Genomic DNA, 13,207 nt, shown 5'->3' on the forward strand with positions numbered 1-13,207 from the left:
CCATGCTTAGTTCAAAAAAACTCTTTTAGCGCTTCTTGAGCTTTTTGGAGTTATCATTTAGGATTCTCTCATTAATTCTCCATCGCTTATTTATCTTCTTGTTACTTCTTAATTCTAATGTTATCAGATTGTGATCTCATATAGGTTTAGGTTGAATCTCAGTTTTTTTTCATAGATATTATTAAATTATTTGATAGCCATATCCCATCAATTCTGCTTGCAGATTTTTTTGCTTCTGAGTAATATGTATACGGTCTCTCGTCCCTGTGTTTGTATCTCCATGCATCTCTTAATTAAGTTCAAGTCTCCGACCATTTCAAAGAAGGATTGTGGAAGTTTTCCTTCCTTTGAAGCTTTCTCCCTTTCTGGTCTGTCTAATTCCAGTGAGGTGACCCCATTAAGGTCCCCCATCAGAATTATATCCTCATTGTTATGTTCCAGTAGTTTTTCTTCTAATGTTGTAAAGTATTTTGTTTTGTTTCCATTTGGGGCATACACACCCACCAGTATTAGTTTGTCTTTTCCTCTTGTTAGCTGCACTCCCAATGTCCTGCTCTCTTCATCTTTAAAAATTAACTTAGATTCTATCTTTGGGTTTATGTGTATAACAATCCCTCTTTTTTATGTGAATCTAAGGCAATAAATTCTGCCCCATGTCTTTTATTTTTCAGAACTCTCTTATGCTTCTTAGCTATGTGCATATCCTGTAGACAGATGCCGTCCCAATTCTTCTTTTATAGAATGTGTTCAATTTTATTCCTTTTTATTATTTTTTTAAAAAATAATATTTATTACTTTTCCAACAATTTAAGCACTACAAAAAAAATACAATACAATACAAAACAATACATAACACTAACACATTAAACTAACAAAACAAAACAAAAACAGTTTAAAACACATCAAACAGTTTCAATATCTTATCTTTCATTCACTTATTTCAATGACCTCCTCACACCTTCCTTTTTGTATTCCACTTCTGTTAATTGTTTCAGCAATTCCTTTCCATCTTCCTCTGCTTTCTATCCTTTAATTATCTTAACACATTCTAGCCTTATTTTTCCCTTTAATACTCTATTAATCTATTTATACTTAATTCCTTATAACATTTCTACTAAAGCCATATAACTTCATTCCAACCTTTTCCTAACATTCATTGATTTTACAGTATTTCTGTAAATAGTCTTTAAACTTTTTCCAGTCTTCTTCCACCAACTCTTCTCCCTGGTCTTGGATTCTGCCAGTCATTTCCGCCAATTCCATATAGTCCATCACCTTCATCTGCCATTCTTCCCGGGTGGGTAAATCTTGTGTCTTCCAATACTTCGCGATGAGTATTCTTGCTGCTGTTGTGGCATACATAAAGAAAATTCTATCCTTTTTTGACACCAATTGGCCGACCATGCCCAGGAGAAAGGCCTCTGGTTTCTTCAGGAAGGTATATTTAAATACCTTTTTCATTTCATTATAGATCATCTCCCAGAATGTCTTAATCTTTGGGCATGTCCACCAAAGGTGAAAGAATGTACCTTCAGTCTCATTACATTTCAGTTTTATTCCTTTTTATTATTTAGTCCATTGTTATTCCACGAAATGATATTCAAGTTCATTAGATTTATTAATGTTGATTTTCAAAGTAAATTACAAGCTAAGTGATTAATAAAAGAAAAATAATTAAATTTGGTCTAGAAATTTGTGCCTTGCTGTACTACTTAGTTTAAGTTTCTTCTACTCTCCCCTTGTAGTTTCCAACTCCTCTTCTCTTTCCTGCATGATTTCTCCTCCCAGTTCTCTCTTGTATTTTCTCCAAAACTTCCCAACTTCCTCCACAGTTCGAAGGGTCTTTCTTCTATCTTTAAAAGTAAAGGATATCCCTTCTGGGAATTCCCATTTGTACCATATTGCATTAATTCTTGGTGCGTCTGCTAGTGCCTTGTAGTTTTGTCTTTTTGTCTTTGTATCGCCTGAAATGGGATAGGTAAAAGACACAGAACTTGGGAAACCTGCAACCTTTCATTTGGAGTAAAGGTGTATTACCAAAGGGGCATTTTTGGAGGGAGTGGTTGGAACACGATCAAAGTTGAAGGATGGATATTTTATTAAATACCCCCAAGGAAAGCTACAGAGCACTGCTATTATCTTACACCCCTGGTGATGTTGGAGAAAGACTCTCCTCCTGCAAGAGAGGGGAGTGGTTGTGGTCGGGAGCCGGACTCCGCCTCGAGCAGGGGGCGTTAGCCCCCTGCCTCCCACTCACCTGGCTGGCCTACGCCCACGGGCAGGCACCCAACCAGGTGCCTGCGAGGGGGCGTGTTTAGCAGCCCAAATTGCTGTGGCACCAGCCTTCTGGCCTCACTTTTCGTCGTCCCATCGCGAGTCACCCACCCTCCACTCCCTTAGAGCTCAGGGTCTCAGTTTTATTTTGGCCTTCCTATGGACCTTAGGTTGGTCGCCCTGGTTGTCCAGGGGGCCTGGTAGGAATTTTTCCATTTGGCATTAGGCTTTTTGGTTTTTTCGCCTACCTCGTAGCAATCGTCACAACTTTTGTGGTATTGGTGGGTAGGTTAGGCATTGGAATAATGTGTTGTGGTGTGTCGAAGGGCTAGGTGTGGCCATCGCCTATGCCTTCAATTTTTGGGTATTCCGTTAAAGGAATCTGGCGGTCGTGTATTCTGTCCGATGCCTGCTTGGCGGGAGGCCATGGCACAACCCTCGGTGACATCAGGGGAGAGCTTATAGTTGGATTAGCATCAACAGGCTCCACCTACTGGTGAATAAACCCCCCTGTTTTAGACTCACCCCTCTCTGAGGGGGTGGAGTCAGCTGACATAATCCAGTGCCTAAGCCAATACTTTTTCACTTGCTGTAATCAATAAAGTTGTGGCCTTTTCTTGCCCATTAACCTTATATCACGTGTCCTCGTGTTTTCATTCCACTACGCAGGGATCGGGTCCTCGAACCACAACCCCTCAATAAGTAATGAGCATGGCTCCTGCAGCTGGATCTTTCACTATGCAGCATTTTCCAGTTGGTCTACCGTAGAGGTTCCTAATAGCAGAGGTTTTCGCTGGGTTTATATGCCCTTGGGGTTACATAAATCACAGCTGGCATTGCAGTGATAGATCCATTCCTACCAAAGTAAACAGTTGGTGGTACATGAAACACAGATGGTGTTCGGATGACACATCAGTTTCCCACCAGATGAAAGGCTAATTAATACTATGAAGGAATTCACCATAGGTAACATCCAAGGCCAGTTTCTATTTCTTATTCCAGGCTCCAGCCAAAGCCCTATCTTAAAGATAACCATTTTCACACAGCACAATCTGAATAAATAACTTGGTGTGAGAAACTAACACATTATATAATGAACAAGAAATGGAATGAATAAGAAATGGAATGAGCGTCGGGCCAACAGGAGTTTTCTGCATTGTAGGGGAACAAGAGGGGCAATTGAGGGGCAGATACGAAACAATGGTATTCTGCAGTATAGCTACATATTGCCCAAATGCCCCTTTCCTCAATGAACAGCTGGGGGGTGGCATCACTTTCCCTTGCAATAGAGGGGGACTGGTGCTCCTGTGATGTTGGGAGACTTTAAGTAAGTAAGTAATTATTGTGTAACACATTTGTATACCACAAAGTGTTTTGTTTCAAATCCTAAAATGCAAATTTAAAACCACAGCAATAAAAATGTTTTATAATCAACAGAACAATAGCATGCATATATATATGTGTGTGTGTGTGTGTGTGTGTGTGTGCTCAATTATCTTAAACATAGCCTCCAAAAGCTTGGGGAAACCATAAATCCCAAGAGTATCATAGCCATCCATGGCTCTAGGGGGAGGAAGTTCTATAACTGGGGTGCAAACAGGAAGAAGGCCTTTCTCCAGATCCTCATGCAATGAGCTGTACTCTTTGGTCAGACAGTAAACAGACACATGCACACATATGACTGATCTCATGGCTTAGGTCAGTGGTTTTCAACCAATGTGCCGTGGCACTCTGCAGTGCCTTGAATGATGGTCAGGGGTGCCACAGGCAACACTGCCCTCTTTCCTTCCCTCCCTCCTCTGATGCCCTCTTGCATCTCTGCCTCCTAAAGGCGTGCACAGCTGTTGATTGCAGCAGCCCTGGCTACAAACTCTGCAGGTGAATAGTGCCTCTGGGGCTGCCCAGGGATGAGGCACTTCCTTTGAGGTGTCAGGGCAGTTCAGAGATCAGGGGTGGTGGTGATGGCTGCCCAGACGACTCCCAAGGAGAGGCGATAGGAGAGGATGCTGAGGGAACACTCCACAAGGGAGGGCGTTCAAAAAAAAGGTGAGAGTCTGCCAGCTCTGCAGGCAAGGGGTCACACGACTGGGCGTCTGAGCCCCACAGGGGTGCCGCAGAAAGAATGTAGTTGGCCAAGGGAGCCGGGGACTCAAAAAGGTTGAAAACCTCTGACTTAGGCTGATTAGTGTGGGGAGAAGCACTCAAACAAATGCCTAGGTCCAAGACATTAAAGGCTTTATATATTAATGTTAGCATCTTGAATTGGGGCTGTTAATATATTGGCAGCTAGTGAAGATCCTGTAATACTGGTGCTATGACATCAGTCAGCCGGTGCTCTTGAGATTACATTCAGCACTAGCTGAAACCACCTTCAGGTGCAGCCATACATAGAGGGCATTTTATAGATCATGCAGAAATGCTATCTCAATCCAGGAATGACCAGGTCTGGTGAACTACCCAGAGCTAGAAGTAGTTACTCTTTGCCAAAAAAGAGCCACTTGGGCCTCAAATGACAGACCTGGGCCCAGGAGTACCCTCAGAGAACAAACCTGCTCTTTCAGAATTTCCACAACATTGAGAATAGGACATATTCCCAATTCTTTGATATGAGAATCATTCCAACCCCTACCTTGATTTCATCCTAACACCAATAACTACACACTGAAGAAAAAGAATGAATATTATGACGCTTAACAGGGCTCTGGGTATGGAAATGAGTAATCTCCACCCAAGCTAATGCCAGGAAACGCAACTGAGGCTTTCTAACAGCAGAGTAGGGTTGTCAGGCTCAGATTTTGACTTGAAGGTTTGGGATATTAGCCTCCTTTGAATGGTTTACAAGAGAAGAGATAAAACCTCAAGCAGCAGGAATCAGAAGCAAGGGTCAGGTTGCATTTTGCTTGGCTTGCTGAGAAATATTTATATTGGTTCTTCTGTCAGTCTATGAGCTGCCAGACATAGAGAGGCTTTGACCCTGACACTTGCCACTGCTGCCCACATTTCCAATAGCACCCACCCCCACCTAGACATTACCTCAGGCCTGGCATCAGCACATGGCCTCATTGTGTATGGCCAATTGCTTCTCAGTCACCTTCCCTGAGTCCCTCGTGCTGAGTGGTTTGGAACCGCCATTTTAAATTTCTGCAGTGCCTTGGAGTGACACTATCTTGAGGCATTGTAGGGATTGTTAATGTTACAAATTCATGTCATTCAGCATGCTGACACCATTGGAGAAGGCCAGCTAGAGGGCAGTTTCCCAGGTTCTCCTCAAAACCCAGAGTGAGCTCTGAACCACTCCTTCTCTTCCAAGGTCCTCCCCTGCTTCTCAGGGTCTGAAGTGTTAGAGATCCTGGCAACTGAAAGCAGAGCAGAAGGAAGCACATTTCCATACACTTTTGGTATTTTGGTAGTTTAAAGAATGGCTTATTATGGAGGAGTTCACTGACTTGCAATTCTCTCTCTCTCTCTCTCTCTCTCTCTCTCTCTCACCCCTCCCCGGTTAGGAAACTTTTGAGACTTCCTTTGCATCTATAGAAATTATTCCAGAGACAGCAGGAGTTTCTAAAATAGATTAAATTAATGTGCAAGGCTCACTTTCTCACAGCATGCTTCACTTTAATTGATTATGCTATACCCAAAGTTAAATTACTAATATCAGTGGTTAGAAGAAAATGAATATTTAATACAAAAAATTCCTTTGTGTAGTCATAATAAATTAATCTATTTGAATAAGATATAATTTGTAACAGGCATTAGAAACCTCGTGTGTGTGTGTGTGTTTCAAATTGCCTCAGCACAATAAATATATCCATGTATTATTTTCTTTTTGTTCTTGTGTTTGTGTGTGTGTGTTGTGACAGAGGTGTGATTGCACCCTTTCAATCTTACTTTTCGGGCTTTTGAATGCCAAGTGTAGATCAACAAAATGCTAGATGCTCCTTTTAATGCAAAAATTACATGAAAGAAAATATTTGGGAGGGGATGGTGAACGCTCCAATTGTCCTCACAGCCTTGGAAGTCTCATACACAGAACATATTAGCCTGTCAAACATATTTACTAGCCTACATGTACAGTGGTACCTCGGGTTAAGTACTTAATTCGTTCCGGAGGTCTGTTCTTATCCTGAAACTGTTCTTAACCTGAAGCACCACTTTAGCTAATGGGGCCTCCTGCTGCTGCCGCACCGCCGGAGCATGATTTCTGTTCTCATCCTGAAGCAAAGTTCTTAACCTGAAGCACTATTTCTGGGTTAGCGGAGTCTGTAACCTGAAGCGTATGTAACCTGAGGTACCACTGTATACAAATTACATATAGAGGAAATTTGTGGGTCCAATGGGGGGAAAACAACAACAAACACAATTATTAATTGTACATGTCTCCAGCCCTAGTCAGGCATTCGTGCAGAGAATATAGTGAGTATGATAGGACAAAAGAATGTGCATGAGTGCAATAGTTTCACCCACCCGTTCCTCTCACCTTCTGCAAACTCAACAGCTGCTGTCTGTAGTGGGTAAGATGGTTGCAGAAAGGCGTCTTTGAGTTTAAAAAAGAGAGTGGGGAAAGAGGCGTGGAGCTAATCCACTGTCTCCCTAAGCAGCCCCCTATATGAATTTCTGGATAAGGGTAAAGATTATCAGAAACGTGGCTGTTCACAAGCCTTAATTTCAGTGTTCTTGAGAGATTGAAGGTGCATAGCTATACACAATTACCTGTTGAACCCAATGTGGCTTACTTCTGAGTAGACATATAGAAGATTGTGCTGTTAAAAAGTTCCATAGTGCATGCTGATTTCAACTCAGTTCATTGAGGGAGAGGGGAAGCAAACACTTCAAATACCCCAAATGTTAATAATAAGGTTAGCATCATGCACCCAGGTATTGTTATGGTAAATCTCAGAAGTGTGGTGAATGTTTACCCTTACTAGTAATTCCTAAGACTTCAGGAGCTCCAGCAGGAAAGATCAGAAAAGTTTCTATTAGGCAGCTTGTTTTAACATAGTAAATGATGAAAATGAAGATGGCAATTGGATGTCCAGCTTGTAAGACTCAGTTGTATTTTCCCCAATAAGTCTTTTCTCCAGCTCAGAATGTTAAATGAGAATCCAAATGATAACCATGGGTGGTGAGCAGTCAGTGGACAGAGTCTCCAGTGACAGTTGTTTTGTGGGTTCATGTTCAGAATCTTGCTTTTCTCCATGTTCACCCCTTTACTCTTGAAGTTCTCATTGATTGCTCTGAATGCACCCAGAGCAGCCAGGTATCTTCTATCTTCTGTGTTTGGGTCAATAAATTATTGTGATAGCTTCTTGGAAATGATTTATGTTTATACCCCTATCCAGATCGAAAATCCTCTTGTTCTCAGGTGTATTTGTCAAATAGGAGGGAAGGTTTTTCTCAATTGAATTTTCTACCTTGGCTGGTACCGTGGGGTAGATGCAGGGGAGGGAAAATAAAATCACAGAGCAATGGAATAATGTACATGTGTGCCATGATACATGCGCCAACATCTTGAGCTAGAAAAGAACTCTTAGAAAACAGCTGATTTTGTTTTGTTTTTGTTTTGGATGGTGAAGGAATCTCTAAGAAAGGACCTGAATTCCAAGTAGATTTCCAAATCAATGGGAGTATACCCATTGCTAATTCGGACATTTTAGTCATCACTTAATAATTACTGATAACTGTCCATGTGTACCCAGTTTTAAAATGCAACCAATTTTTACAGCAAGGGTAAATATGTTTCAAAGTACAAGTTTTGGTTGCTAGATAAATAAAATAAATCTTCCAATATCCCAAGTTATAATTGGGTATTGATTAATCAGTGCACCACATCAGTAATCACAAAGAAAAAGGGAGAGAATTGATTATAGTTACAGATTGTTGTGCTTTGGCTAGAGGAGGAAGCATAGCCCTGTGGTAGGCCACCTATTTCCATTCAAAATGGCCCACGTTCAATAACTGGAATATTCATTTAAATAATAAAAAGGAGCATTTAATAATAATAATAATAATAATAATATCTTTATTTTCAATGTACAACCTGTGTACAATGAAATTAACTGAGCCTGCCTCCCCCCCCCCACAAACACTCAATCTTATTGCACTCTGTGTGTTTGTCACACAACACACCAAACCCGAAAGTCAGTTGCACTATATTATTTTCCGTTCAGCAACCTAACAGCCCACGGATAGAAACTGTTTTTTTAGCCTGTTGGTATGACTGATTATACTTTCATATCTCCTGCCCGAGGGTAGAAGATTAAAGAGGTGCTGGCTGGGGTGTGAATTGTCCCTGAGAAATTTTCTCGCTCTCCTAAGGCAACGATCCCATGCAATGTCATCTAGTGGGCTCAGGAGACAGCCGATGATGTCATGTGCTGTGTTCATCACCCTCTGTAAAGACTTTCTGTCCGTCAAGCCACCGTACCACACTGTGATACAATATGAGAGGACACTTTCTATTGTGGACTGCTAGAATGAGGTCATCAGTTGTTGTTTAACATTGTTCTTTCACAAGACCCTGAGAAAATGGAGTCTCTGTTGGGTCTTCCTAACCACCTGAGTTATATTGTTTTTCCAAGTGAGATCTTCACTAAGACAAACTCCCAGGAATTTAAAGGAAGAGACTCACTCCACAAAACCCACCCCCGATATACAACAGGGCTAGTTCCCCTCTTTTCTTCCGAAAGTCCAACATCATCTCCTTTGTCTTGCTAATATTTAGGTGCAAGTTATTCTCTAAGCACCATGTAGATACTTTTTGATCTTAGAACTTGGAGAGCCTCTGCCAGTCACAGTAAAATATACTGAACTAGATCAATGGTATGAACAAATCTAAGATAGCTTGTGTGTCTCCTGATTGGAGGGAAGAAGAGCTGCTGAACTTGGGCAGAAGTAATTACTCTGTTGCGATAAATTATTATTATTATTATGTACAAAATTACATGACACTGAGCCTATGTTTAACCAACACCCAGAACTACCTTCTTTGTTCCTTTGATTTACAAGCAAAGTAAATGTTAGTGACCACAAGCAACTGATGAGTTACATAACAAAGGAGACAAGGTGCTCTGCAAAAGCTCAGCACTTTGGGACCTTTGTAAAAATACTCCACAAAAGAACTGTTCTGGAATTGTATCCTATACTAATCTTGCTCAGAGTAGGCCCATTGAAATTAATGGACTAAGTAAAATTCATCAATTTCAGGTGGTCTAATCTGAGTAGGAGTAGCTTTAGATAGCACCCTAGTCCTTTCCTCAAAATTGCCATACATTAATAACATCAGAGTAAATATATATATATATATATATATATATATCCCACCCACCTTGTTGGGTTTCCCCAGTCACTCTGGGTGGCTAACAACACAACAAAGCATCAGACAAAACAAATAAACAACAAACAAACCAAGAAACCAATAATAATAGCAATAATAGCAATACTAAACAATTTATATTTATACCCAAATTAAAATAACTGCCAACGCCAACTAAACATTTAACCCACATCAACCCGACAAAAACAAAACACAGGAAGCACTGGCAGAGGAACAGAGGGGCAGGGGGAGCACAACGCCCCTGGTACCATCGGGGAGTGGGGTACCATCGTGGCTGCCCCCTGGGATGCACGCCAGCCATGCCCCCGCCTGCTCTCCGGCTCTGGTGCTGGAGCATCCAACTGTGCCAACAACAGGAAGCAAAACTGGAACCTTTTAAAACATTTATCCAGTTGTCCCAATCCCAGAGTTGTTCCACAAAGTCCCTCCAGCCTCCCAGGGGCCTCTTTTAGGAAGGACACAAAGTAGCTTTTAATCCTAAGTACAAATATGCATCCATGAAATACAAGGAAATAATACAAAAATGGAATTAAAACAACATCAACAATGTAAATAAATAAAAATGTACTGTGTATTTTGGGTCTATGGACCACAATAAAGTTGTGTGTGTGTAAATAAAAATGCAATACAGTGCCATGCATTCCAAATTCAAGCATAATAGGATGGTTGATTTTTTACTGTGGCCCTTATTGCGAACACAAAAAATAAGTGAGTGCCAAGTCAAAACAAATTTATTCGATTATTAATACCATGAAGTAATATCATTTTGAGTCACTATTTCCATGAGGGCTAAATCTCACACCTGTAGTCCAATGGCACACATTATACGTCACTCCAGCGTTGGGGCAATGTCAGTCTAGCTGTAATGAACAAGTGACCAATTGTTTAGCTTTTATTTTTGATTTCAATATACAAGTGCTTTTAGCTTGCTTGGACAAAGGGATGCGAATGCTTCAGTAAATGGAAAGCCAGATGATGATCCCAGAGAAAGGCACTAAAAGAACAAGTTTTGCTGAAAAACTTAAAATATGCTAAATTTAGAAGTTAGAAAACAAATCTTATATGTATGGGTAACCCTGGAAGACATTGGGAGGAGGAAAGATATTGCTTTCTTTGAGCTGTTTTTATTTTGTTTTATTTAAATGGTCAGGTAGTGGCAGGGAATACAACCAAGCTGCTTCATATATCCCAATGCAACAAACATTTTGGTATGCTTCACAGAAGGTAACATTTCCATAACAACAGATGGTATTACTGAGTTCACTGAGCCATTTCAGATATTTTGAACTCTTCCATGTGGTGAGGCCCTGTGTACGCAGCCATGTAGAGGAAATAACTCCTGACCCTTTTGCATCCATAAACACAGACACTTCTTCCTTTGTATCCATTTGAAGGAATCCACTTACACATAAGCAAAAATAGGAAATGCAGTGCTGAAAAAGGAGGTGAATATTTTCATAAAATACTCATTTACATAAATTTACAAAACAAAAAAATTCCTTCCAGTAGCACCTTAAAGACCAACTAAGTTAGTTCTTGGTATGAGCTTTCGTGTGCAAGCACACTTCTTCAGATACACTGAAACAGAAGTTGCCAGATCCTTCTATATAGTGAGAAGGTGGGGAGGGGTATTACTCAGAAGGGTGGTGGGAATGGGTGATTGGCAGATAGCTGAGATGAGCCTGTTGACGACTCTTAACGACTGCAATAGGTCTTACAGGAAAAAGCAAGGGGTGAGAAGGTGAGAAATGGCTTTGTCATGTATAATGAGATAAGAATCCAATGTCTTTTTTCAGGCCAGGTCTCTCCATGGTTTTAAGTTTGGTAATGAGTTGCAATTCAGCAGCTTCTCTTTCCAGTCTATTTCTGAAATTCCTTTGTAGTAAAACAGCTACTTTGAGATCTTGTATAGAATGTCCTGGGAGATTGAAGTGTTCTCCTACTGGTTTCTCTGTCTTGTGATTCTTGATGTCAGATTTGTGTCCGTTTATTCTTTGGCGTAAGGTTTGGCCTGTTTGTCCAATATAGAGAGCTGAAGGACACTGTTGGCATTTGATGGCATACACAATGTTAGACGATGAGCAATTAAACAGTCCCGAGATGGTATGTGTGATGTTGTTGGGGCCAGTAATGGTGTTGTCCGGGTGTATGTGGCAGCAAAGTTGGCATCTGGGTTTATTGCAGGCTCTGGTGCCAGTGTCCGTGTTAGGTCTGGTTGTAGTATTATTGTGGGTTAGGAGTTGTTTAAGATTGGGTGGCTGTCTGTAGGCAATGAAAGGTCTTCCTCCCAGAGCTTATAAATTTACAAATTATAACTATGGTTTAATAGTGGTGCAGTATGCCTAATGAATAGGTTTTCAACCTGTCATAGTCCCTTAACCAACTACATTCTTTATGTAGAACCCCTGTGGGGCTTAGGAGGCCAGTCGTGTCACCCCTTGCCTGCAGAGCTGGCAGCCTCTCACCCTTTTCCGAACAGCCTCCTTCGTGGAGTATTCCCTCAGCCTCCTCTCCTCTCCCCTCTCCTTGGGAATCCTCAGGGCAGCCACTGCTGCCATCCCTGGTCTCTACTGCTGAAGAAATACAACCTGTGCCGTTAATTATAATTATGCAACCCGTACAGCACATAGGTGACAATTATTCACACAATTAATATTCTTGTTCAAAAACATGTTTTCACCATTTATCAGATTTGTGAGAATAAGACAACTACTTACAAAGTGCCATGAAAACTTATAAGCTATCTAAAATAAAGTGAACTTGCAGTGTCAGATTTTACTAAGTTCTTACAACTTCTTGACTCGGATTTTGCTTTTTCTTGTTTTTTAGGTAAGTTCAAGAAGAAGGTAGGTAAGTTCAACGATGTTCCCAGTTGCTGTGAAGCAGATGGAAGACAGGGTGCCAGCGTTCTATTCCCGTTTCGCCCTAGTAGTCCATAAAGTTGAAGAGCTGCTATTTCGCCCCCGACAGGGCCAATTTATTGGGGTTGGCTGATAGCCCACTCCCTGAGCACAGTTTTCTGGGCTTCCTCAGTAGTCTCAAGCCATTACTATGACTATTAGTGCTAAATGTAGTTATAGAAACAATTTATTGGCTTAAGCATAAAGAACTGAATAGCTTAGCAAGGTAGCCATGTTTGATTACAGATATATATCATATATATATCTGTAATATATAGTAATGGGAGATAGAATGCTGGCATCCCTGGTCTCTAAGCTGCCCCACCACCATTCATCTGTGGAGCTTATAGCCAGGGCTGCTGCGTCCCGGGGAGGTCACTTCAGGTACTGCTAATGGAACAGTTTGACTTCACCCCTGGAGGCACACTCTATTGTCTCTCAAGACAGATGGATGACAACAAGAACAACAACACAACAAGGCTGTACCGACTGGGGTGATGGGAACTGCAGTCCTGAATTTTTAGATGTTGTCAGGTTGGTTAAAGCTGCCATACAGCATGGACATTAGTCCCACTTTTCATTGCTCTGCCTTTAATTAGGGAAGGAGAAGCTTACATTCATTGGATAAAAATGTCTACAGGAGGCAGAAGACATGTGGAGAATGTTCTCTGTGGCACATTTAATTATCCAAATAGGTTGG

Source organism: Podarcis pityusensis (genome assembly GCF_964106645.2).
Source record: "Podarcis pityusensis genome assembly, chromosome: 7".
NCBI classification, from domain to species: Eukaryota; Metazoa; Chordata; class Lepidosauria; order Squamata; family Lacertidae; genus Podarcis; species Podarcis pityusensis.